General features: G+C 42.0%; 1 pseudogene; it reads right to left on the bottom strand.

The window, feature by feature from the left end:
* Positions 1-130: 130 nt before the first annotated feature.
* LOC111981337 (seizure protein 6-like) overlaps positions 131-27378 on the bottom strand; it is a 239454-nt pseudogene continuing 212206 nt past the window's right edge.

The following is a 27378-nucleotide window of genomic DNA, read 5'->3' as shown; positions in this document are numbered from 1 at the left end:
TCAGTTTGCACTATATATTCAAAGTTTATGACGAAAGACACATAATGATACCAAAGTGAGTCAATTTAACATTTATAGAGACAACAATTAAGATAAACAGTAAAAATAAAACCTGTTGTGACTTGCAAACTCAGATTGGACTGGATGGATTGTTTATTTTACAAAGAGAAGAAAATTACACATAGTTTGAATATCTGACATGCTCTTTGACGTCAACAAATGTTGTGGATGCAGTTCAATACTTTAAGCAGTCAATTTCTTGTGTGGAGAGACAGAAACGAATGAGAGCATTAGACAAGTGGTGGTAGACAGTGGCCCATGAGCATTCTTATGTACATGACGTTTGTGTACTTTACAGAACAGCACTTTGTAGAAGATGGGATTTTAGATGGCCTCCTTTTCATTAAATTGATACATACTCTCAAGAGAAAGCTGTTGGGATTTGACATTAGTTTAACCAAGGAGATAGTGTAGTATTTACCTACTCTATATCGGCCATGAAGGGCAGCTTAACACTGTGGTCTATACATTTCTCTGATGTATTTTATAGTTGTTTTAGCACAGGACATGTCTCTCAACAAAACTGTGAGTCAAACTTGAACAAAACACTAATTTGGTTCGTCAAGTCTCAGAAACCTCATATTAGACAGGCAGTTTATTTACAAAGTGATAAAAAAAACATATAGCTATAGACATGGTTGGTGGAATTATAGTAGCAAAATTGAAAATAAAAATATTCACTTAAGGTAAATGTGAAATTTGGACAATGTTCAGTCAACTGTGGGTCATAATGTATTTTTCATGTATAGTGTATATTTCAAAATCTTTGCCAAGTCATTATCGGTGCATTCATTCTTCAGATTTCTCATGTAAAACTTAAAAACCAATTAAACTTAATGTATCCCTATCCCCCCATAATGTAACCAGTCCTGGGCTTATGAAATATACAATGTACAAACTCTAAAGAAAGGCCATCTGTGTTGAAGCTCTACAAAAATAACACCATGTTGAACCACCACCTTTGCAGCTCTGGTAGAAGTCCTCTGGAAAGACGGATATTTACAAAAGCCCACAAAAAGGAGGGAATGAAGAGGAAGAAGAGTGAGGAATAGGAGCTGAAGTCATCGCAGAAAAGTTGAGAGGTCCCCAAATGCAACGGTTGAATTCCTCTCGCTGTAAGGTCTCTAAATGGTTACCTCATAATCTCTTTTTTCCTGTAAAGACCAGACAAACACACTCATCAAAGGTTCTTACTGGCCAAACGGTTTACTCTGGGTCATAATACTTCAGTTCATCAGCCACTGCCACCGCATACTTTACTTTCATTATCAACTGTGAGATGTTATGTAAAGGTATTTTCTTTCCCAATATGAAGTTAATAGTAACTATTTGAGAGAGAGAGAAAGAGAAAAAGAGAGAGTGATGAAGTTAGTGAGGGTCAGGGAGCTCAGTGTGAGGAACCCATTAACCCCACAAAGTGCTGACTGAAGTGTTGACACCAGTTTGGTACAGTGGTGCAGTGACAGGTGATACAGTGGGTGAGGTGGATATGAGGTGTGCTCTTTAAGATGGACAGTCGTCATTAGAAGAAGGCCTCACCTCATTGTTCTTTTGCAGGCAGCCAAGGAGGGACAGACAGACAGACAATTAATAATCACAGAACACCTGCCGGGCTGATGGGAGGAAGAGGTGAAAAACGAGGAGAATGAGGAGATTATGGCCCAGTCAAAACGGAGACCAGATTATGGAAGTAACGAATGAGAGAAGCACAGCATCCGCTCACGTCACACAGCCGTCTGAATACCTGCTTAACTAATAGGACATTCCTGCAACACAATATTTTGAATCAAGGGAAATGTTTTTTTAGAGCATGAGTGTTACATTTGTAACAGAGTTGATGAATAGTTTAACAAAACACATTGACATACGGTACCAGTCAAAAGTGTGGACACACCTACTCATTCAAGGGTTTTTCTTTATTTTTACTATTTTCTACATTATAGAATAACAGTGAAGACATCATAACTATGAAATAACACATGGAATCATATAGTAACCAAAAAAGTGTGAAACAAATCAAAATATATTTTATATTTGAGATTCTTCAAAGTAGCCACCCTTTGCCTTAATGAGAGCTTTGCACACTCTTGGCATTCTCTTAACCAGCTTCATGAGGTAGTCACCTGGAATGCATTTCAATTAACAGGTGTGCCTTGTTAAAAGTCAATTAATGCATTTGAGCCAGTCAGTTGTGTTGTGACAAGGTAGGGGTGGTATACAGAAGATAGCCCTATTTGGTAAAATACTAAGTTCATATTATTGCAAGAACAGCTCAAATAAGCAAAGAGAAACGACAGTCCATCATTACTTTACTTTAAGACATAAAGGTCATTCAATAGAACTTTGAAAGTTTCTTCAAATGCAGTCGCAAAAACAATCAAGCACTATGATGAAACTGGTTCTCCTGAGGACCGCCACAGGAAAGGTAGACCCAGAGTTACCTCTGCAGTCTCTTCTCAACATAAACTGTTCAGAAGAGACTACGTGAATCAGGACTTCATGGTTGAATTGCTGTAAAGAAACCGCTACTAAAGGACACCAAAAAGAAGAAGAGACTTGCTTGGGCCAAGAAATACAAGCAATGGACATTAGACACAATGAACATTGGCAATGGACATTAGCACACTTGATGATTGAGTCGGAGGTGTGCATGGCCACGCAGTCATGGGTGAACAGGGAGTACAGGAGGGGGCTGAGCACGCACCCTTGTGGGGCCCCAGTGTTGAGGATCAGTGAAGTGGAGGTGTTTCCTACCTTCACCACCTGGGGGCGGCCCATCAGGAACTCCAGGACCCAGTTGTACAGGGCGGGGTTCAGACCCAGGGTCCCGAGCTTGATGATGAGCTTGGAGGGTACTATGGTGTTGAAGGCAAGGCTGTAGTCAATGAACAGCATTCTTACATAGGTATTCTTGTCCAGCTGGGATAGGGCAGTGCGATGGCGATTGCATCGGTCTGTGGATCTACTGGGGCGGTAAGCAAATTGAAGTGGGTCTAGGGTGACAGGTAAGGTAGAGGTGATATGATCCTTGAATAGTCTCTCAAAGCACTTCATGATGACAGAAGTGAGTGCTACGGAGCGATAGTCATTTAGTTGGAGACTTATATTTCCCTCACTAACTTTAAACATCAGCTAACCAATCGCTGCAGCTGTACATAGCCCATCTGTAAATAGCCCATACAATCTACCTACCTCATCCCCATATTGTTTTTATTTACTTTTATGCTCTTTTGCACACCAGTATTTCTACTTGCACATCATCTGTACGTCTCACTCCAGTGTTAATTTGCTAAATTGTAATTACTTCGCTACTATGGCCTATTTATTGCCTTACCTCCTCATGCCATTTGCACACACTGTATATAGACTTTCTTTTTTTCTATTGTGTTATTGACTGTACGCTTGTTTATTCCATGTGTAACTCTGTTTGTGTCACTTTGCTTTATCTTGGCCAGGTCGCAGTTGTAAATGAGAACTTGTTCTCAACTAGCCTACCTGGTTAAATAAAGGTGAAATACATGAAGAAAAAAAATGTGTTCAGTTACCTTTGCTTTCTTGTACAGGAACAATGGTGGGCATCTTGAAGCATTTGGGGACAGTAGACTGGGATAGGGAGAGATTGAATATGTCCGTAAACACACCAGCCAGCTGGTCTGCACATGCTCAGAGGACGCGGCTAGGGATGCGGTCTGGGCCGGCAACCTTGCGAGGATTAATATGCTTAAATGTCTTACTCACGTCGGCCACAGAGAAGGAGAGCCCACAGTCCTTGGTAGCGGGCCACGTCGGTGGCACTGTGTTATCCTCAGCACTTAACCAGCGTGGCTACCACAGCATTCTGCAGCGATACGCATTCCCATCTGGTTTGCACTTAGTGGGACTATCATTTGTTTTTCCACAGTCCAATGACCCAACACACCTCCAGGTTGTGTAAGGGCTATTTGACCAAGAAGCAGAGTGATGGAGTGCTGCATCAGATGACCTGGACTCCACAATCACTTGACCTCAACCCAATTGGGATGAGTTGGACCGCAGAGTGAAGGAAATGCACCCAACAAGTGCTCAGCATACTCCTTCAAGACTGTTGGAAAAGCATTCCAGGTGAAGCTGGTTGAGAGAATGTCAAGTGTGCAAGTCTTTCATCATGGCAAAGGGTGGCTACTTTGAAGAATCTCAAATAAAACATATCTTGATTTGTTTAACACTTTTTTTGGTTACATGATTCCATATGTGTTATTTCATAGTTTTGATGTCTTCACTATTTTTCTACAATGTAGAAAATAGTAAAAAAATAAAGAAAAACCCTTGAATGAGTAGGTGTGTCCAAACTTTTGACTGGTACTGTACACGGTGGAATCATGTTTATCGTACATTGTGCCTTTGACATTTCACAACAAATCCAACACTCACATTAAATAAAACACATATTTGTACACTAAATGATGCAGATATGAAGGACTCATGGAAAAAGGAATGTGTAAACCAAATACAATAATTGAGACTCAATGTCAAATCTAAGTGCTCTGATAATGTTCTAAAGTGCAGCACATAAAACTAATGTAAATACTAAGTGTAAATATAAATACTCTCTATTGCACAGATTTTTTTGTTATAGCCCATGTGATTTAATAACCATAATTCATAAAAGGGTCCATATGTGTATACATTTCAAAAGCAATTCAAACTACACTGAACAAAAATATAAATGCAACATGTAAAGTGTTGGTCCCATGTTTCATGAGCTGAAATAAGATCCCAGAAATGTTCCATATGCACAAAAAGCAGATTTCTCTAAAACGTGCACAAAAAGCAGATTTCTCTAAAACGTGCACAAAAAGCAGATTTCTCTAAAATGTGAACGGGTGAATCCCGGTTTCAACTGTACCGGACAGATGGCGTTAAGTGGGCGAGTGGTTTTCTGATGTCAACTTTGTGAACAGAGTGCCCCATGGGGGCGGTGGGGTTATGGTATGGGCAGACATAAGCTACAGACAACGAGCACAATTGCATTTTATTGATGGCAATTTGAATGCACAGAAATACCGTGACTAGATCCTGAGGCCCATTGTCGTGCCATTCATCCACCGCCATCACCTCATGTTTTAGCATGAAAATGCATGGCCCCATGTCGCAAGGATCTGTACACAATTCCTGGAAGCTGAAAATCTCCCAGTTCTTCAATGGCCTGCATAACAGACATGTCACCCATTTAGCATGTTTGGGATGCTCTGGATCAACATGTACAACAGCATGTTTCAGTTCCCGGCAATATCCAGCAGCTTCGCTCCCAGTCATGGGAAACCAATAATTTAGGGCTTAATGAATTTATTTAAATTGACTGATTTCCTTATATGAACTGTAACTAAGTAAAGTCTTTGAAATTGTTGCATGTTGCGTTTATATTTTTGTTCAGTAATTAATGGATGAGACTCAATGACTGCACAACTCAATCACATGTGAATGACATGATAATGACACAATGATGGATGAGCTTTAAAGTGTCTTTGAAGCTGACACTGATATTAAGTATTACAAAAATATATTTTTCACCTCCTTCATACAATACTACATTCATCATCTCTCCAGGAACGTAGTTGTCATGCTCAAATTTCAAATGTAAACACATCTGTGCACTACATGTCCCCTATCCACTGATGGAGTGCTTGTGCGGTCCTATTTATCTACTGAAAATAGATGTGATACTCATACAAAAACACATTGAGCTTTAAAGCTAAGTAGACTGTAGTGCTTTAAAAATTTAAAGCTAAGTAGACTGTAGAGCTTCCAAACTTCAAAGCTAAGTAATAGACCTCTAGAGCCAGAATTGGTTGGCAATAGTCCTTGTCTGCATTCATCACAAGACCAGAAATTGAGAGGCTCAGCTCAGAGCTCTGGTAGCTGGGGTGGGAGATGGTGCCCTCTGCTGGTAAGATATGAGATGACAGTCAGGCAGATGGCAATGAGATGGATCAGGACTGGACAATGGTATTCTTGGAGTCCACGTCTCGGAGATTCATGTGCATGACATCCGTACTTACTCCTGTATCATAGATTGGGTTGTTGAAGGCTGACTCCTCTGTCATGTTGTCATACGGCGGCAGGGATGATGTTGGCATTCTGATGGTCTTCCCCTGAAGTCTAAGAGGGACAGAGACACACAAGCACATGTAACAGTATAACCTTAGTACCGTCCCCTCGCCCCGACACGGGCGCGAACCAGGGACCCTCTGCACACATCAACAACTGACACCCACGAAGCGTCGTTACCCATCGCTCCACAAAAGCCGCGGCCCTTGCAGAGCAAGGGGCAACACTACTTCTAGGTTTCAGAGCAAGTGACGTAACTGATTGAAACGCTATTAGCGCGTACCCGCTAACTAGCTAGCCATTTCACATCCGTTACACTCACCCCCCTTTCAACCTCCTCCTTTTCCGCAGCAACCAGTGATCCGGGTCACGGCACCAATGTAACAGTATAACTTTAGTACCGTCCCCTCGCCCCGACACGGGCGCGAACCAGGGACCCTCTGCACACATCAACAACTGACACCCACGAAGCGTCGTTACCCATCGCTTCACAAAAGCCGCGGCCCTTGCAGAGCAAGGGGCAACACTACTTCTAGGTTTCAGAGCAAGTGACGTAACTGATTGAAACGCTATTAGCGCGTACCCGCTAACTAGCTAGCCATTTCACATCCGTTACACACACTTGAACAGAGTCTCAACTGCTCTGAAGCATATAAATGAATTAGCAATTGATGAGTGTTATGTAGTTACTTCCCAATCTCTCATTCTCATACTCACTTTGCAAAGTAGAGGTAAATCCCCAGGATGACTACCAATACAACCGCAGCAGGAATCAGAACGGCGATGGCAATGTTGGTTCCCTCCATACCGTACTCAGGACTAGCAACTGAAAATAAACATGAAACATGCATAACTAGAAATTACCTGAAACAAGTACAGCATAAGTATACTATATATACAAAAGTATGTGGATACGGCTATTTCAGCCACACCCATTGCTGACAGGCATATAACATCGAGCACAGCAGTAGAATGGCCATACTGATGAGTTCAGCGACTTTCAACATGGCACCGTCATAGGATGCCTCCATTCCAACAAGTCAGTTTGTCAAATATCTGGCCTGGTAGAGCTGCCCTGGTCAACTGCAAGTGCTGTTCTTGTGAAGTGGAAATGTCTAGGAGCAACAACGGCTCAGCCGCAAAGTGGTAGGCCACACAAGCTCACAAAACGGGACTGCTGAGTGCTGAAGTACGTAGCGCATAAAAATCGCATGTCCTCGGTTGCAACACGCACTACCGAGTTCCAAACTGCCTCTAGAAGCAACGTCAGCACAAGAACTGTTCATTGGGAGCATCATAAAATGGGCTTCCATGGCTGAGCAGCCGCACACAAGCCTAAGATCACCATGCGCAATGCCAAGCATCGTCTGGAGTGGTGTAAAGCTTGCCACCATTGGACTCTGGAGCAGTGGAAATGCGTTCTCTGGAMTGATGAGAAACACAGAGCCCTGACCTCAACCCCATCGATCACCTTCGGGATGAATTGGAACGCCGACTGCGAGCCAGGCCTAATCGCCTAACATCGGTGTCCGACCTCACTAATGCTCTTGTGGCTGAATGGAAGCAAGTCCCCGCAGTAATGTTCCAACCTCTAGTGAAAGGCCTTCCCAGAAGAGTGGAGGCTGTTATAGCGGCAAAGGGGGAGGGGGGGGCAACTCCATATGAATGCCAATGATTTTGGAATGAAAAGTTCGACGAGCAGGTGTCCACATACTTTTATTAATGTAGTGCATATCTCCTCTATGGCATCATAATACTTCACACTGTGGTTACAACTAGCTGATATACTGTACTTACCATCCAACTTTCGCTCATTCAAATACTGCAAAGAGGATGCTGGATAAAAAGAAAAGCAATTTGAGTACTCAGATAATTTTACACATCATGGAACTGGGCATCATAAGTTATTAGAACTTGATACATGTGTGCAGACAGTGTACCTCTACAGGCGGGTGGTATGCCGCTCCACTGTGACGGGTGTCCAGGGACACAGCGGATGGTGGGCTCCCCCTGCAGCTCATAGCCGGTACGGCAGGAGAAGCTCAGTGTCTCCCCTGCCTGGTAGAAGGCTTTCTCTAAACTCTGCACGCTGGTGGAGGGGGCACCAGGGTTCCTGCAGGGCTCGTACTTCTCAGCTGCCAGGACACACACAGACAGACACACATCATGGCTGTCACTATGGTTGTCTCTATATTTCTTAGACAGCAGAGTACCCTTATTACATGTATAATTTCTAACATCAGTACAGTAAAGCCTGCCACCACTTACTTACACAAGGCAGCTACAGGTCTGCCAAATTAAAGGAAACACCTCAGTAAATGAGGGATATATAGTATGTTGAAAGCAGGTGCTACCACACAGGTGTGGTTTCTGAGTTAATTAATCCCTAAGAGTATATTGACGCACACATGTGTCAATCTAATTAACATAATACAAAAATACCCTTATAAATCTGTCATTTTAAACTAGAGATCTGTTTTTTTGCCTGGGCTGCGTCTCAATCCACCCTTCCGCATCTGCAGTGGAAAGTGGCAGAGCTAGAGCGGTGTTTGTCACACCAGGAGACATCCTGAAAATCGCTCTTCTCACAAAAACATCTGTTTTGCCTACTAACTAATATGACCACTCTATGGAAAGATGAGACTCTCATGAACACGATGATGRTCCCCGTTTTGCTCTACGACCCACCACACATGTCACAGGACTTGTCTGAAGGTAACCCATACAAATCAATGTATATGGAGGTAGTTTTGTGAAAACTAATTTAAGAAGTTAAATATGTGTAAGTTATATATATATATATATATTTCATGAGCTTTCTTATATCTCCTAGATATAGGACAAACACTTCAAAACCTTATTCCTTATGATTTATTTTTTGACTATCTTGTTTGCCATTTATAAATGGGTTATTCAATGTGTTTCTATGTGCTATATAGTAGTAAAGGCCAAATTCAATATGTTATCAAATATTTGTTCTGTATTTTTTTTGATACCTAAAGGAGTCCAAAATTCAAAATCAAATAGCTAAATGAACCATGGTATGACCATCTTAAAATAATTCCATATGTTAGTTTAATGGCTTAGACTTTTAGAGGTTTAGCAGTTAACATCCCATCATTCTTAGGGTCATGTATAAAAATACCCAGTTAGCCATTATTTTGGCTACCATGGCTATAAGAAGAGATCTCAGTGACTATAAAAGTGGGGGTCTCAAAGGAGCATAGGGGGTTTAAAGGGTGTGTGTGTGTGAGAGTCACCAGAGCTCAACCCAGTTGAACACTTATGGGAGATTCTGGAGTGGCGCCTGAGACAGTGTTTTCCACCARCGTCAACAAAAAACACCAAATCATGGAATTTCCCACGGAAGAATGGTGTCACATCCCTCCAATAGAGTTCCAGACACTTGTAGAATCTATTCCAAAGGCACATTGAAGCAGGTCTCGAGGCTAGAGGTGGCCCAACGCCAACAGAGACTTTCAATCTCCATCATTTAAATGTTATGCTTGTTGTTTTTCTTTTTATGCGCTTTGAGCTTTTTTGAAATGCACTATACAAGTTCAAACATTTATTCATTATTATTATATCTGTAACCTAAGTATGCCTAGTAGGTGTCACGCCCTGATCTGTTTCACCTGTCTTTGTGCTTGTCTCCACCCCCCTCCATGTGTCGCCCATCTTCGCCATTATCCCCTGTGTATTTATACCTGTGTTCTCTGTTTGTTTGTTGGCAATTTGTTTTTGTTCGTAGAACCTATTAGCGGTTTTCCCCTTGCTCCTGTCTTGTCTAAGTTCCTGTTTGTAGTTTTTCCCGGCTTTGACCCTTCTACCTGTCCTGACCCTGAGCCTGCCTGCCGTCCTGTACCTTTACCCCACTACTCTGGATTACCGACCTCTGCCTGACCTGACCCTGACCCTGAGCCTGCCATCCTGTACCTTTACCCCACTACTCTGGATTACCGACCTCTGCCTGACCTGACTCTGAGCCTGCCTGCCTGCCGTCCTGTACCTTTACCCCACTACTCTGGATTACTGACCTCTGCCTGACCTGACTCTGACCCTGCCTGCAGTCCTGTACCTTTACCCCTGTTGTTGTAATAAACATTGTTACTTTGACACAGTCTGCATCTGGGTCTTACATTAAACGTGATAGTAGGTTAGGTCTACTGTCTAGCCTAGGCTTACTATGTTATGCTTGTAAATTCTTTGAGACATTTATTTAAGAGGACCACAATGGCCATTTTCTAACTTTTTTTGTAATTCTTAATGATTTTAAATGCATAATCCACGTYTGCTTGTATTGTGTTGTAAATGATCAAATAAATCTAAACGCCCTATTAAGACACTTTATGTTGGTGTTTCCTTCATTTTGGCAGTTAGCTATACCTCGCTTTGTTTTGCGCTATGCAAAAGTAATGATGTTTGACACTGATAGATGCAGCTATGAAAAGGCGCTATCACCACAGAAATAGAATGAGTAGAACATGCTTGGAAGCTCTAATCCTGGCAGTTTGACTGGTAAACTCATGGGTAGACTCGCAATGGCTGCCTGGTATTGTGATGCGATCATTTCCATGGTAATGTGGAATGTTCTATCAACTGATGCTGGATTACTATGGTAATGCATAATGTTAATTCAAATTATGCTAACTGATGCCGCTCATGCAATGGAATCTATTTTTTGTAATGTCAGTTGAGTTGACTCAACAAATCACAGCACAAATTGAACAATACACTTACTGGCACAGAGTTCTCTGAGATATCTAAAGTAATACTGCAGACTTTTAGAAAAACAGCGCTGATTGTTAGAGAGGAGGACGACTATCCTGCTTGAATAAAATAAAAAACACTGTGTGTTTGTGTGTGCGTGCGTGCATGTGTGTGTATTTGACCAGATATAGTTTCCCGACTTACGGTTACACTTGGGCAGCCTCTCGCTCCACTTGGGGTTGGCTGAGTCTCTGTTGTAGCAGGTGAGCAGTGTGCTTCCAGACAGGGAGTAGCCCTTATTGCACACATACTGCACCGTCGATCCCACCATGAAGCGGGATCCCGTCACCATCCTCCGGCTGTGCTCCACATTCCCCGGGTCAGGACACGTCATCACTGATTACACAGACACAACCAGGCAGAAAACACAGGCAAATGGATAACCACTCCAATACATAACCACTACAGTACAATACATTCACAATCATCATTATCAGTTACACCACAGGTGATCAACAGTGGTTCCCTCAATAAAGCGCCAGTCTCATACAATAACCCAGTAGATGACACAGAGCCTTCTAATTAAATATCAGACATCTATCTTCTTGGTCATTAAAAATGAACATGGCTGGATATTGAAGCCTAAGGGACATAGTGCATAGTACATAGTACAGGTGCATCAAAAATTATTACAGTTTACTATAGAATACTAGGGTACTTACTATAGAATTCTGTAGTAAACTGTAGTATACTATGTAATACCATACTTCACACTGTAGATCATGTGTAATAATTTTGTAGTATACTGTAGAATATTATAGTAAATCCCCCCAAAAACAAATACTGTAAATACTATAAAAATGTCTGCAAAATCACTACAGTCCACACAAACACTACACTTATTTAAATATAGTAAATACTGCAGTATTTCATTTCCATATACCCTGCCCATTCCCCTCATCCCTATTTTTTCCCACCTGAGTGAGAAAGCTATATGCCAAGTATAGACCATATATTGTGTTGCCTACAGGTTATTTATACAGTAGGTTTCCTGAAGGAGAACATCCCACACTATGTCAAGGATAAAATAAAAACACTTTAGTAAATACTACAGTAATGTCACCAAAAACACTACAGTAAATACTACAGTATACAACAGTTCGCAAAAACTACAGTAGATACTACAGTATACTACAGTCAGCAAAACCACTACAGTAAATACTATGGTATATACACTACAAAAGTATGTGTGCATTTGCTTGTCAAATATTTCATTCCAAAATCATTGGCATAAATATGGAGTTGGTCCACCCTTTGCTACTATAACAGCCTCCACTCTTCTGGGAAGGCTTTCCACTAGATGTTGGAACATTGCTGGGTGGACTTGCTTCCATTCAGCCACAAGATCATTAGTGAGGTCGGGCACTGATGTTTCGGGCGATTAGGKCTGGCTTGCAGTCGGCATTCCAATTCATCCCAAAGGTGCTCCATGGAGTTGTGCCTTCCCAATCTTGAAAAAACATTTCTGTATGGACCTCGCTTTGTGCACGGMGCCATTGTCATGCCGAAACAGGAAAGGGCCTTCCCCAAACTGTTGCCACAAAGTTGTAAACACAGAATTGTCTAGAATGTCATTGTGTATGCTGTAGCGTTAAGTTTTCCCTTCACTGGAACTAAGGGGCTTAGCCCCGAACCAGAGCATTATTCCTCCTCCACCAAACTTTACAGGCATCCGCTAAACCCAGATTTGTACATCGGACTGCCAGATGGTGAAGTGTGATTCATCACTCCAGAGAATGTGTTTCCACTGCTCCAGAGTCCAATGGCGGTGATCTTTACACCACTCCAGCCGACGCTTGGCAATGCGCATGGTGATCTGAGGSTTGTGTGCGGCTGCTCAGCCATGGAAACCCATTTCATGAAGCTCCCAACGAACAGTTCTTGTGCTGATGTTGCTTCTAGAGGCAGTTTGGAAGTGAGTGTTGCAACTGAGGACAATTTTTACGCACTACGCGCTTCAGCACTCTGCGGTCTCATTCTGTGAGCTTGTGAGGCCTACCACTTCACGGCTGAGCTGTTGTTGCTGTAAGATGTTTACACTTCACAATAACAGCACTTACAGTTGACCGGGGCAGCTCTATTAGGGCAGAAATTAGACAAACTGACTTGTTGTTAAGGTGGCATCCAATGACGGTGTCATGTTGAAAATCATTAAGCTCTTCAGTTTGGCCATTCTACTGCAAATGTTTGTCTATGGAGATTGCATGGCTGTGTACTTGATTTTACACACCTGTCTGCAACGCGTGTGGTTGAAATAGCCGAATACACTCATTTGAAGGGGTGTCCACATACTTTTGTATATAGTGTACTACTCTTTTTCTTGCTACAGTATTTATACCATAGTAAACTGTAAATACTACTTAATACTACAGTAAATACTACAGTATTCACTCTGGATACATTCAATAGCGACATATAAAGTGTTGGTCCCATGTTTCATGAGCTGAAATAAAAGGTCCCAGACATTTTCCATATGCACAAAAAGCTTATTTCTCTACATTTTTGGGCACAAATTTGTTGACATCCCTGTTAGTGAGCATTTCTCCTTTCCCAAGATAATCAATCCACCTGACGACAGGTGTGGCATATCAATAAGCTGATTAAATAGCATGACCATTACACAGGTGTGTTGGGGAAAATAAAAGGCCACTCTAAAATGTGCAGTTTTGTCACGCAACACAATGCTACATATGTCTCAAGTTTTGAGGGAGAGTGCAATTGGCATGCTAACTGCAGGAATGTCCACCAGAGCTGTTGCCAGATAATTGAATGTGAATTTCTCAACCATAAGCTGCTTCCAACTTCATTTTTTAGAATTTGGCAGTATGTCCAACTGGCCTCACAGGCAAACCCTGTGTAACCATGCCAGCCCAGCGCGTCCACATCCGGCTTCTTGACCTGCAGGATCGTCTGAGACCAGCCACCCGGACAACTGATGAAACTCTGGGTTTGCACAACCGAGGAATTTCTGCACAAACTGTCAGAAACCATCTCAGAGAAGCTGATCTGCATGCTCGTCGTCCTCACCAGGGTCTTGACCTGACTGCAGTTCGGCCTCGTAACCGACTTAGGTTGGAAAATGCTCACCTTCGATGGCCACTGGCATCCGTGAATTGTGCTCTTCGCAGTTTCATCTGTACCGGGKAATGTTGTGAACAGAGTGGTGGTGGGGTTATTGTATGGGCAGGCATAAGCTACGGACAATGAACACAATTGCATTTTATCGATGTCAATTTGAATGCACAGAGATACCGCAACGAGATCCTGAGGCCCATTGTCGTGCCATTCATCTGCCGCCATCACCTCATGTTTCATCATGATAAAGCACAGCCCCATGTTCCAAGGATTCCTGGAATTTGAAAATGTTCCAGTCCTTCCATGGCCTGCATACTCACCAGACATGTCAGCCATTGAGCATGTGTGGGATGCTCTGGATCGACATGCACGTTCCCACCAATATCCAACTTCACACAGCCATTGAAGAGGAGTGGGACAACATTCCACAGGCCACAATCAACAGCCTCATCAACTCTATGCAAAGGAGATGTGTCGCCTGCCTGAGGCAAATAGTGGTCACACCAGATACTGACTGGTTTTCTGAGCCACGCCCCTACCTTTTTTAAAAGTTATCTGTGACCAACAGATGCGTATGTATCTGTATTCCCAGTCATGTAAAACCCATAGATTAGGTCCTAATGCATTTAATTCAATTGACTTATTTCCTGGTATGAACTAAGTAAAATCTTTGAAATTGTGTTATATTTTTGTTCAGTGTAAAAGTAGCTTTTTTGTGCTCTCCTAGCTGTGCCATTGAGGAACTAGAGCAAGCACACTTATGGTTGTTTTGTTTGGAACCCAACCCTGCATCCCCGCCCTCACACAATTACTGTTGTTGTCGACGCAATTCAAAAACATCCCAGTATAAATGGCAGTCCAGGTCAGGTGGGCATCATTTGAAAGCCTGTTCTAATGCCAACATGACTAGCTAAGTTATTAAATATGATATTCCAGTGTTAGGCCTTAACAATGCAATTGAGTGAAACAGATCATAATTTTGATGCACGTAGAAAGGAATCATGAGTGCCTTCAGGTGTGTGTGCAACAGCTAATTGTCTTCACAATAGACAAACATAGGCTCATTCTGTTTAGAACATCCAAGCATACGCCATTTGTCATCTTGTAACAGTATTTTTTATATTAATACTTTTTTTAAATGGTGATTTATAAGGGGGTGCAGCAGCAGCCTCAGCACCCCTACTTCCCGCGGCTATGTCAAGATGGTATTTATTATAATCCTCAATGTCTCGTCTTTCAAAATACAGAGAATCCTCTTAATTTACAGCATTTCCCCCACTCAGACAACAAAACATTTGCAAAAGTTGCCCAATTAGCAGGAGGGATGAGGCAACTTCTTGTCGCTCGAGGTGCTGTTTGTCAGTCAAAATCCATACAGCGCTGTGAAGTGCAGAGCCAGAGAGCAGTTATGTCATGTATAGCAGTTACTGTGTTCCAATTTATTAGTGCTGAAATCTGCCATTTTCAACCCGTATACAGTTACGAGTGTAAAGGGCTACAGCTTTTTCATCAAACTTTCCTCTTTTCTTTTTATGTCAGATGGTCCAGCACCATCCTCAGACAATTGCTTTCATTTTTGGTATAATTCTAATTTCTGGAAAAGGATTTAAATAAAGGTTTAAATCCAGGTCAAGTGACATGATCAAACAAAACACAGTGCCCTACCATAAGGCTTGTTGAGGTGTATGCAACATGTTCTCTCACCTGTAGGTGGCAGTTAAAACAGTTTGAGTTGTATGTTTCTCAGTAGACCCCTGAAGCAACAGATTTCAGACAGCAATTACGTTCACACTAGTGGTTTATGAATGCCATTAATTAAATAATGTTCTCACTTAAAACGTCTGGTTAAATTTGGCATGACTATTGCCTTGGTGTAGCAGTGGCTGTAAAACCAAGTGGTACTAAAAATGAGTATCCTGACATTGCATTTTCCTCTGGATTTGAAAACACAGGTTATCATCTGCAGGAAGTGTTGATATCTAACCTGGAGATTATCCAGGCAATGAGGGAGTTATTTTATGCAAATATGGGTTTACATGTATTACTGCGTTTCTATACAATGACCGCAGGTAGGCTTCTTTAACACAGCAAACTGATACAACATGACAATGACATGTCAGCTGGTCCATGGACAAGTAACAAGTAACAGAGGGGTGAATGAGGGATTGAATGGGTGAAATAATTATACACATTAATTTCTGGAGTCTGAAGTATATTGAAGTCTGGCAACTTTATGGTTTTTAATTGTATTGTTTTTAAAATGTATCACTACAATTGAATTGCTTTGAATGTTAAAGTTATTTTCAAATGTTAATAGTATATTTTTTACGTACAGATGTGCCTTGTTGAAATAAATAAATTTAGTTCCTACTGTACATACAGTACCAGTCAAAAGTTTGGACACACCTACTCATTCAAGGGTTTTTCTTTATTTTTACTATTTTATACATTGTAGAATAATGCTGAAGACATTAACACTATTAAATAACACATATGGAATCATGTAGAAACCTAAAAGTGTTCAAAATATATTTTCTATTTGAGATTCTTCAAAGTAGCCACCCTTGATGACAGCTTTGCACACTCTTGGAATTCTCTCAACCACCGACACGGCCAGCTACCAAGGACTGTTGGCTCTCCTTCTCCGTGGGCTACGTGAGTAAGACATTTAAGTATGTTAACCCTTGCAAGGCTGCCTGCCCAGATGGAATCCCAAGCCGCATCCTCAGAGCATGTTCAGACAAGCTGAACTAAACTGAACTAAATGACTGAGTAGCACTCACTTCTGTCATCATGAAGTGCTCTGAGAGACTAGTCAAGAATCATATCACCTCTACCTTACCTGACACCCTAGACCCACTTCAATTTGCTTACCACCCCAAAAGATCCACATCGTACTGCACACTGCCCTTTCCCATCTGGACAAGAGGAATACCTATCTAAGAATGCTGTTCGTTGACTATAGCTCAGCATTCAACACCATATTACCCTTCAAGCTCATCATTAAGCTCTGGGCCCTGGGTCTGAACACCGCCCTGTGCAACTGGGTGCTGAAGTTCCTGACGGGCTGCCCCCAGGTGGTGAAGGTAGGAAACAACACCCTTCAACACAGGGTCCCCACAAGGGTGCGTGCTCAGCCCCCTCCTGTACTCCCTGTTCACCCATGTGTGCGTAGCCACACATGCCTACAACTCAATCATCAAGTTTGCAGACGACACAACGGTAATAATCCTGATTACCAGAGACAGCCTACATTGAGGAGGTGAGGGCCCTGGGAGTGTGGGGCCAGGAAAATAACCTCTACTCAACGTCAACAAAACAAAGGAGCTGATTGTGGACTTGGACTTGGATCGTGGAGCACCCCCTATCCACATCGACGGGACCGCAGTGGAGAAGGTGGAAAGCTTCAAGTTCCTCGGGATTCACATCACGGACAAACTGAAAATGTCCACCCACACAGACAGTGTGGTGAAGAAGGCGCAACAGCGCCTCTTCACCCTCAGGAGGCTGAAGAAACTTGGCTTGGCACGTAAAACTCTCACAAACTTTTACAGATGCACAATTGAGAGCATCCTGTCGGGCTGTATCACCGCCTGGTATGGCAACTGCACCACCCGCAACCGCAGGGCTCTCCAGAGGGTGGTGCGGTCTGCCCAATGCATCACCGTAGGTAAACTACCTGCCCTACAGCAGCCGATGACACAAGAAGGCCAAAAAGATAATCAAGGACAACAACCACCTGAGCCACTGCCTGTTCACCATCCAGAAGGCGAGCTCAGTACAGGTGCATCAAAGCTGGGACAGAGAGACTGAAAAACAGCTTCTATCTCAAGTCCATCAGACTGTTTAATAGCTATCACTAGCACCTTAGAGGCTGCTGCCCTATATACATAGACTTGAAATCACTGGCCACTTTAATAATGGAACACTAGTCACTTTAACTTTAATGTTTACATATTTTGCATTATTCATCTCATATGTACAGTTGAAGTCGGAAGTTTACATACACCTTAGCCAAATACAATTTTAACTGTTCTGGGGGGTAAATGGATAGAATAGTGACGGCTTAATCAAGTCTGGTGTTATTTTTAATCATAAGGATATATACCAGAGGCGTGATTGTCAACACAATGTAAATTCATTTGGTTACGTAAATTGTCAGTATATGTACAGTTGAAGTCAGAAGTTTACATACACCTTAGCCAAATACATTTAAACTCAGTTTTTCACAATTCCTGACATTTAATCCTAGTAAACATTCCCTGTCTAAGGTCAGTTAGGATCACCACTTTATTTTAAGAATGTGAAATGTCAGAATAATAGTAGAGAGAATGATTTATTTCAGCTTTTATTTCTTTCATCACATTCCCAGTGGGTCAGAAGTTTACATACACTCAATTAGTATTTGGTAGCGTTGCCTTTAAATTCTTTAACTTTGGTCAAATGTTTCGGGTAGCATTCTGGCAGAACTGAAAAAGCTTAAGGACAACAAAGTCAAGGTATTGGAGTGGCCATAACAAAGCCCTGACCTCAATCCTATAGACAATTTGTAGGCAGAACTGAAAAAGCGTGTGCGAGCAAGGAGGCCTACAAACCTGACTCAGTTACACCAGCTCTGTCAGGAGGAATGGGCCAAAATTCACCCAACTTATTGTGGGAAGCGTGTAGAAGGCTACCCAAAACATTTGACCCAAGTTAAACAATTTAAAGGCAATGCTACCAAATACTAATTGAGTGTATATAAACTTCTGACCTACTGGGAATGCGATGAAAGAAATATAAGCTGAAATAAATCACTCTCTACTATTGTTCTGACATTTCACATTCTTAAAATAAAGRGGTGATCCCAACTGGCCTAAGACAGGGAATCTTTACTAGGATTAAATGTCAGGAATTGTGAAAAACTGAGTTTAAATGTATTTGGATAAGGTGTATGTAAACTTCCGACTTCAACTGTATGTACTTTTAAATGTAACCTCAACTGCAATCCAAGTCATTTGGTTGTGCTATAGATAAAGCACAGTGATAACACATAAAGTTGTTGTATAAATATAAAATATCTGACATTCTATTTCAATTTGAACTCTGTTCTGCTTTTAAATGGTTGACAGCATAGTGATAACACATTGGGATGGGTGAATAAATGTTGACATTTCATTGATCAACGTCTCAACCAAATATTACTAAAATGTCCATGTTGAAATTAAATGGTGGGCCCAGTGGGTTGTTATTTCCTAGCTTACCTTTCTCACAGCTAGGCACGTCTCCGCTCCACGTCAGGTCCCACTGGCACATGAGGATCTCAGAGCCCTGCACCTCGTAACCTGGGTAACACTGGTAGGTGACCACTGTCCCGTGGATCAAGTCCGGGTGGGAGGTGCTCTTCCAGCCATTGGTGATCTCTGGCAGCTCAGAGCATGTGTCGTTCCTGGGGACCTCTGTGGGTAGCGAGRCAGGCGGGGGCAGGATGGAGGGAGTTGGAGGTAGAGGGGGAAGGAGAGATATTAAGAGAAACAGAGATAGAATGAGCAGGGGATGTTGAGATGTTATCTTTGTCAAAAATGTCCCTCATCTGCACATGGGTTATCCATTAATCTGAAAAAGAAATTAACTTTAAATTGAAATTGATTGCTCTAATGATATAGACTAATCAAATCTACAAATAGGTTGATTTATACACAGCAAGTAAAGCCCAAATGCTATCACTGTACTGATGTGTGTGGTTGATAAAACAGATAAATGAGAATTGAGTCCAGCAGCAGAGCAGTGACAGGCACAGGGACTCCGGTGGTGCGTTCTGCATGTGAATTTGGTTCTGGCGTGTGAAGAGCATGCCATCAATCTGCAGTGATTGCACACTGCACTGTGTGCCAGCCAGAGGGAGGGCAGTGGGTGGTTTGGCACTACCCATTCTGCCCTTCTCTTCTTTCACTATGGCACACAAGGCTGGGGGTGCAACACGCAGCAAATACAGCTGATGTAGACAAAGCGCGTCACATAATTGTGTTTTTGTGTTTGATGTCCCATAATCCTATGCACRGGTGGCCGTTCAGAGGGAGAAGACAGCAGATAAAGCCCTGCTTTTCATCTTGTATCCTGCCGTTCTCTCTTCGCGGTATTACTTTCTATTTAGTAATAATCTACCTCTCCAACTGGTTGCTAACAGCAGCCTCTTTTTGGAGTCTCTCTTTTCAGCCAAGGAAACTTTATTATCATTTTGTTGCCTGTGATAGTAAAAAAAWAAAAATACAACACTGTATTCTGTGTACTGTATGGACAATTTTGCCATAGGAGAATAGAGGTTTTATTTTTTATCTTCCAATAATTCTTCCATTAATGTATTTCTCAGAAAACCGTGTGCAGGTACAACTAAACAGTATCTGAGTAATGTCTCACCAAAGAAGTGGACCACGAAGCCGTTGCCGTAGCCGTAGATGTTGGTAGCAGGGTCCGACTGGAACTGGACGGTGACATCAGCCATGGAGGTGTAGAGCTTGAAGCGAGACCTGGTGCCACTGTACTGACCCAGGATGTTAGCTGTTAGGTCATCACCGTCGTAAAAGGTCAACAGGTCATTCTTACCCACATTGAGCCTGCAAGGAGAGGGAGAAGCAGCAGTCAGTCAACACATCAGAAAAACTGAGGGTCTAATTTATATCTGCATATATAAGAAAAAAGAGTGACAGAGCAGAGGAATGCTTCATTTTCTCCAAAAAGTGACTCCTGAAAAATTATACCAATTCATTGTTCATGTTTCTATCAAAATACGACTGCAGAGAACTGTCAGGGAGGGTGAGAGGCGTCTTGCAGGGAAATGTCAAAGCTTTGTGGGAAATCTAAATTCTGTTTACATTGGATGGATCTGATGTGAAATAAACACTAAATAATTCAGCATTAATTTGCCTCTGTTTGACTCCTCTCCACAGAGCTCTCTCTCTTCCATGAATATGTACTGGAAGATGTATTTGCTGAAGTGAAAGTATAATGAGAACTCACAATTCCTCATTGCCATTCACTCAGGGGGAACTGCATAGTTTACCCCCATGGACAAATGAGATTGCTGAATAATGCCTATACTGGTTAACTGTTGAGTGGTATTGATAGATGGTAGGTAGAGGGAAAGAGCCTKAAACTGGAGAGGTCCTAGAAAGGGTCACATGGTTGAGAGAATAAGATACATGAGTAACCTATTAATCATACTAAGAAAAATAAAACTGCATCATAAGAAGAAATTAAAGTAAACAATGGAAGAAGACCAAATGCTGAAGGAGGATGGACTCCATCTGAGCAGGTCATTGTATAGATAAATACTGTCATTATATCAATGTCAGGAATAGGCCCTGTTTTCCATCATCATTGCTGCAACGTATCTCCATGATGACACACACATAAAACCTGTCACAGCTTGACTTGGGGGCTCAGCTGCCTCGGCCTAACTTCTGAATTCATTAACCTTTCCAGAGGACTTAGACTCATTGCCCTCTCTCTTTCTGGAGCAAGAGCAAAGCTTGACCTTTATTCAAAGAAGAAAGAGGAGAAAGAATGGAAAAATAAGCAGTGAAAAACTAGTCCTCCATAGATGATTTCAGCAGAGAAAGCTCCAGTGTTCAGTGTGCACCTTGGAGCAGGTGTCAGAATAGCTTTGCAGATGTCTGTGCGGCCCACGGAGGAGCCATGGTAATATTCACAGCCTATGTGTAGGAGATCACTTAAAGGACAAATCCACCCAAAACCACTCATTCCTATAATTTAAATAACACTAATATGTGAGAACATTATGTTTCATTTTGTCATTATAAGGTTGGTTGCAAAATTTGAATATCATTATGGAAATCTGTTGCAGTTCAAGTCGACTACAAAACCCACAATGCAATCTCTCTGTACAGATGCCATAGCTGTAATTTGATCATCCTGTTGTTGGCGGAATTTTCCTGCCCTGAAAGTAATGCAAACTTGTATAGTATTCAAGATTTAAAAAGGCTTTTAAAGTTTGTAATTTCGACTTTACATTTTCAGACTTGCCCTAACAAAAAATGTATCTACCCCTGTAATTTTTTTGGTTTTGCTCTAGGATGCCAACAGGCATCACAAGACTCATCTGAAGGTCCCCAGGTACCAGTTTAAAAAATGAATGGAAGTGTACAGTATATGGAGACAGTTTAGTGCAAAAAATAAGGGGTTAAATTCATGTAAAAAAAAAAAAAAAAAACGATAATAATAATAATAAATGTTTCCTGATTATTCTTATATCTCTCAGATATAGGACAGACACTTCGGAACAAACTTCCCTTTAGATTTTTMGGGGGGACTGTCTGTTGCTCCCCCCGGGTTAGATAGGGCTTAGATTGTTTCGTACCAAAAATAAGAGGTTAAATACATGTGCTTAGACTCTTATGTGTCTTGAGCTAGGAATATGGAGAAAAAAAATATCATCAATGGCTCATTCGAGAGAAGACAACCTCCCACGTTACGACATCGGCCAGCMTCGCGATTTAAAGCTGTTTTCCTATTCACTTCCAGTGTAGTGAGAGTGGCTTTATCACAATGCTATGTCATACCGGCCAAAGTTCTGCCTGCTTGAACGACAATAGCTCAGATACACATGTGAACATGAAATGAACCCGGGAATCGATAGAACATCGCTCAGAGATGCACAAAAAACAATATAACATTCAAAATGGGGGAATCTTTCCTTTAAGAGCGATAAAGGAGGGTGGCTCCGTTCTCCAGAAAACCATGGGTAAGAGCAATCTTCTTGTACCTTTCAATCACCTGTCTCCTGCATCCGCTACAATACCTGGATGCAGAATCAATGTGTGTATGCACACGTACGTCTGTCTGTGAGTGTCTCTGTGTTGATGGATTGTGGCAGACCATTTCAATACATTCCTTAAGCTCTTATTAAACGGGGCGATGCCCACAGGGCATCTTAGCAAGGAGGTAGGCCACCGTGTGCCTACCCAGTCTGCCTGCGGACAGATTTGGGCTTAACTAACTCGCCTTCAACTCCAGAATACAAATCAGGGATGGCAAAGACGGAGATCCAAACAAGGTGAAGCCTGACAAAGTACTCCCTCTAGTCTGCAGGACAGGCACAAAATCAAATTAGATCTCCATTTTACCACTTAAACCCTGGGTCGAGGCACTCCAACAGCAAACGCCTGTAGGATGGATGGGAATGAGAGGTTATGGAATTGACAGGTTTGACATGGATCGGCTGCCTTATTAAGCCAGTGTTTAAGTCCACTGATCCAAATGATCACGGGCAAACAACACCATGCACCAGCATGAAGACCAATAACGTTACACATGCACCTTGAAATAGTACTTTATGGTGTTATTTGCCTATGTATGTAAAAGGCATTGGACCAGAAGCTGACAGACCCTTTACTGCCCTGTCAGATACACAAGCAAAGGTAGATTCATGAGGATGGACAGCGACAGAGTGATGGGATGCGATGCTATGTCAAAAACAACAAATGAGCCTTGGGCAAATGTGGAGTAAGCCTGTGGGAAGCTCTGTTGCCGCACCTCCCCAGAAATGTTGGAAATGCCCCCCCCCCCACACACACACGTTACACACACACACACAACACACACAACACACCCACACACACACACACACACACACACACACACACACACACACACACACACACACACACACACACACACACACACACACACACACACTTTTGTTGCTTCCACACAAGTGTACAGGTACTTGAGATTGAGATTGCTCTCAGGGATCCAGCTGCTGTAAAAGCAGTTTTCCTCTGCAGAAATAGAAGCATGCAAAACAGCTGGTCAGAATGAAGAGCATTGTGTAGTATCTTCATTTCCCTGTCTCCATGAGAGGAAAAAAGCTTGAGGCAGGCAGGAGCTGAGCAGAAAGTCATTACTAACACCTCAATCTCAGAGGTGTTGGACAGCTCAAATTTAACTTGGATTGGAATACTAGCATGCTGCCATGAAACATCCAGTGAATGTAGGCATTCTCTAGAAGTGTATCTGTGGACCCATGGAGCAGCTCTCTCAGTGGATGTGTCCAGTCATGAGAGACTGTGGAAGGCTGTGTGCTGCCCTGGTCCAGTGGCATGCTGGCTCTAGTGGGCTGGGCTGAGAGGGTGGGACACTTTCTAAGCAGAGAACCACCAAACACCCGTTCCATTGTTTGAATTCCTCTCCTAGATTTAATGTAAAAACAGTCATGGCTGACAGAGCCTCCCTGGCTGTTCCAGACACAGTGAACACCTCTGAGATGGTAAGTAAACACAGCTCTTCCCTCTCAACCCCGGCTTTATCTGGACTTMAGTTTTTTTTAAACAATTAAATGGAATGAGGTTTTCCCGTTCGTTTAGCTTTCTCTTTTTAATTAGAAAGTTAAATATTGTTTTTTAAAGGCCAGGGCTTTGGTGCATGGGCCAGGGAGCGTATGAAAAATGACTTATTAATGACAATCCTGCCAAATCCCTGTGCCCCCGGGGGCATCACTCACACCATGCTGCCCTGCGTACAGGCACCCTGCCAGCTGGAGAGGAAGAGGAGAGGGAAGAGGGGAGGGGAGGAGACATTCCAAAGTACAGAGGACCACCATCAGTCTAGATCCATCTCTTTATGATGACTATAACCTATAGCACTGACAGTTGCAAAACAGATGCATGAGCCAGTTATCATAGTCAGTAATTCACATGCAATTCCCGGAGCCTCCACTAGAGGGTTTATTTAGACATAGTGACCAATACAGTGTAAAATATTTGGATGACATTTTACATTTTTAATGACTCATTCRCCTCAAAATAATTGTAAATAATTATAGTAGTATGGAAATATTCTAAGATCCCTTTGTAGGTTTAAAATTACTTATATGTTATTAAATATTCAATAAAATACCTTTTCCAGAATGCATCAAACACTATAGAATGGAAGGGATCAATCTAGTCTCCTGACAAAAAATAAATACAAAATACTGTGTGACATGTTTGAGTTTTAATCTGGATATGTGGAATCGTATCGGTATTCTTTGCAGTAATACGTGGCAAATGCTTTCATTTTTTCTATCCTTTAATTCAAATCCAATTCAAATTCTGCTTTCCGTGGTGTGTATCCAATTCAAATTTTGCTTTCCGTGGGGTGTTTCCAATTCAAATTCTGCTTTCCGTGGGGTGTTTCCAATTCAAATTCTGCTTTCCGTGGGGTGTTTCCAATTCAAATTCTGCTTTCCGTGGGGTGTTTCCAATTCAAATTCTGCTTTCAATTCATGGTTGAATTTAATTAAATTCTGAAATTCCCGAATTGACCCTGGTAGCTAGCTGCAGTATGTATGGAGGTTGTTATTGGTGAAACGACAATTACATCTTCACCTGGCCTCTACCGTAGACAAGCCATCCTGTACCCGGCGGTGTGAGTCACAGGCACGTGTGCATGACTGCCACCTGTGCTGCTGCCCGCCTGTCCATGCCCCAAGTGTGCTGTTTTAATGAGCAGTGAGCCAGCCCTCCTAGTTTGGCCTAAATTAATTAATCAGTCCTCATTATGCACACTGTTCCTCAGTAATTGCGAGCACAGACACAGTGATGAATGATAATAGAGGAGAGAAAGGATTCTCATTAACAGGGAAAAGTGTGTGCCCACCCTTATAATGAACCCGGTCCCACCCATCAGAAGTCTTTCCCTTCCTGCTACTCACACATACACAGGTAGCCGCACTCACTTACACCTCTCTCTCTTGCTCGCTCTTTCTCGCTCTGGGACAGTGAGCACACTGGGGACTCCCCACCCGAGACAAGACCAGCGGACTCATTTCAGATAAATGGCCAACAGTGTGACGGTGGGGTATTGCGGGGTCAGGGAAGAAGTGTGCTTCTGCCATGCATGCCTGACCAGGTTGGAGCTTAGCTGGAGTTGGYTAGAGCACGATCAATTTAATGGAAGCTTATGTGGCTAAAAATGATACCAAAATTCAAGGACCAGGGAACTTCGTCAGTCAGTGAACTCTCTAAAGATTTTCACAGCCTTATACAAACAAATTAGTGAATTTTCTTTAAGCTAAAATAAAATAAAAAATAAGATATTGTATTGTCACATATACCATATAGGTGCAGTGAAAAGGGTTGTTTTTACAGGGTCATCCATAAACAGTATCTTAGCTAGACTAATGTTTTCAGATGCAGCAGTTGCTATTGTACTGATTGAGATGCTCTCGAGCAACATGACCCCTAACCAAAGTGTCTGAAATGTTATTTAAACCCCAAGCCCATCAAATAAACCCCACTTGGCTTTATTTCCCCTCTTACTAGCTCTGACTTAGCTGATATCTACTTTATTGAGGAACAATGTACTGACTATGACTGTGATATGTGGTTGTCCCACTTATCTTAAGATGAATGCACTAACTGTAAGTGGCTCTGGATAAGAGCTCCTGCTAAATGACTAAAATGTAACATGTGTATGATTAGGGATGTGTGTGTCACTGGCACACCTTGTCGCTATCATTCCCTTCCATCTGTGGCTCTCATTTGATGTGCCTCACTTATAATAATCCATATGCCAGTGGACAAATCAGAGAGTTTGGGTCCTGTGAGGGGCTGTGAGGGGCTGTATGGGGGGTGGGGGTCGCCCCCATAGAATTAGGAATTCGAATACTAGAATGGACATGAACCTTCTTATGTTGAGATAAAGGTCAGCCATTTTGGTCAGGGAGTTGGTCAGCCATGGTTTGCCAGTGCTGTGATAAGATATTGTGTAAAATAATTAATTGAATGAATGTATCTGCAGTGTATGTTTGTTAGGTAGCTAGCTAGACAGTTTTAGAGGAATGGTTCCATACATTTTTCAAATTAACTGCCAATATTCCATTCAAACGATGCAGTCAATCCACAGCCATACACTGGCTGAAATCAGTAGATGATAGGACTTAGACAAGTTGTAAATGCAACAATTACTGATATTGTATCATATAACAGCACTCTCAGCTTTTTTTTTACATTTACAATCTCTTTACATATATTTTAGATGCTATTTATACAGAAAATGTGTATAAAACCCATATAAACTGTATTCATGATTATATGACAATATTTTAGGTTGACAATCATTTTATTACACCATTTCTGATATATCACATGCCTTTGTTTTATTCTCCTGTGTAAGTAAAATCAGGATTATGCCTCTACTGCCATTTATTCCAATTAGATGGTTTGCATTTCTCCCTGACCAATATGGCTGCCATTTTTACCCCATTCTGGAACTTGGAGGGTTTATGGCATCTCCCCCCTCTAGTAATTTAATAGGATCTTTGCACATTTTTCTCTCTGCCCCATGGCAATATGTGTAGAAACACAAGAAAATTGCTTTAAAACAGAAAACTTTTTTCTAAGTCTCATG

Source organism: Salvelinus sp. IW2-2015, linkage group LG20 (assembly GCF_002910315.2).
Source record: "Salvelinus sp. IW2-2015 linkage group LG20, ASM291031v2, whole genome shotgun sequence".
NCBI classification, from domain to species: Eukaryota; Metazoa; Chordata; class Actinopteri; order Salmoniformes; family Salmonidae; genus Salvelinus; species Salvelinus sp. IW2-2015.
This window is presented reverse-complemented; position numbering and strand designations above follow the sequence as displayed.